This window comes from Cicer arietinum, chromosome 5, assembly GCF_000331145.2.
Source record: "Cicer arietinum cultivar CDC Frontier isolate Library 1 chromosome 5, Cicar.CDCFrontier_v2.0, whole genome shotgun sequence".
NCBI classification, from domain to species: domain Eukaryota; kingdom Viridiplantae; phylum Streptophyta; class Magnoliopsida; order Fabales; family Fabaceae; genus Cicer; species Cicer arietinum.
Window position 1 is genome coordinate 21,954,082 of NC_021164.2, and position 1,931 is coordinate 21,956,012.

Here is a 1,931-nt window from a genome sequence, read left to right on the forward strand (position 1 = left end):
CGAGAATAAGCCTAATTGGGCGAAAATGACCTAAAAGTTACTCCAATGACACAAATAAACTTATTGGGTGCACAAGATTGGTTAAAAATCCTAATTGGACTAGAGTAAGTCTAGGGAGGACGAAAATGACCTAAATATTAATCGAATGACACAAATGAACTTATTGGATGCACTAGATTGGCTAAAAACCCTAATTGGATAAGAATAAGCCTAGGGAGGACGAAAATGACCTAAATTTTAATCGAATGACACAAATGAACTTATTTGATGCACAAGATTGGTCAAAAACCCTAATTGGACAAGAATAAGCCCAAGGAGGATGAAAATGACCTAAATATTAATCCAATGACCCAAATGAACTTATTTGATGCACAAGATTGGTTAAAAACCCTAATTGGACAAGAATAAGGCTAGGGAGGACGAAAATGACCTAAATTTTAATCCAATGACACAAGTGAATTTATTGGATGCACAAGATTGGTTAAAAACCTTAATTGGACTAGAGTAGGTCTAGGGAGGACGTAAATGACCTAAATGTTAATCCAATGACGCAAACACACCTATTGGATGCAAAAGATTGGTTAAAACCCCTAATTGGACAAGAATAAGCCTAGGGAGGATGAAAATGACATAAAAGTTAATCCAATGACACAAATGAACTTATTGGATGCACAAGATTGGTTAAAAACCCCTAATTCGACTAGAATAAGCCTAAGGAGGATGAAAATGACCTAAATGTTAATCCAATGACACAAATGAATGTATTGGATGCGAAAGATTTGTTAAAAACTCTAATTGGACTAGAAAAAGCCTAGGTAAAATGAAAATGACCTAAATGTTAATTCAATTGCACAGACTCACCTATTGGATGTACAAGATTGGTTAAAAACCCTAATTGGACTAGAACAAGCCTAGGTAGGACGAAAATGACCTAAATTTTAATCCTATGGCACAAACACACCTATTGTATGCATAAGATTGGTTAAAAACCCTAATTTCACTAGAATTAGCCCAGGGAGGAAAAAAATAACATAAATATTAATCCAATGACACAAATGAACTTTTTTGATGCACAAGATTGGTTAAAAACCGTAATTGGACTAGAATAAGCCTAGGGAGGATGAAAATCACCTAAATGTTAATCCAATGACACAAATGAACTTGATGGATGCACAAGATTGGTTTAAAACCCTAGTTGGACTAGAATAAGCTAATGGAGGATGAAAATGACTTAAATGTTAATCCAATGACACAAACACACCTATTGGATGCACAAGATTGGTTTAAAACTCTAATTTGACTAGAAAAAGCTTAGGGAGGATGAAATGACCTAAATGTTAATCCAATTGCACAAACACACCTCTTGGATGCACAAGATTGGTTAAAAACAACAATTTGACTAGAATTAGACCAGGGAGGTAAAAAATGACATAAATATTAATGCAATGACAGAAACGAACTTATTGGATTCACTAGTTTGGTTAAACCCTAATTGGACTAGAATAAGCCTAGGGAGGATGAAAATGACCTACATGTTAATCCAATGACACAAACACACCTAATGGATGCACAGGATTAGGTAAAAAAAACCATAATTGGACAAGAATAAGCTTAGAGGGGACGGATACACCCAAAAGTTAATGCAATGACACCAAAACACCTATCGTTAGGCTTATTCTTGTCCAATTAGGATTAAAAACCCTAATTGGTCTAGAACAAGCCTAAGTAGAACGAAAATAACCTAAATGTAAATCCAATGACACAAACACACCTATTGGATGCACAAGATTGGTTAAAAACACTAATTGGACTAGAATAAGCCTACAGAGGATGAAAATGACCTAAATGTTAATCCAATGACACAAATGACCTTATTGGATGCACAAGATTGGTTAAAAACACTAATTGGACTAGAATAAGCCTACAGAGGA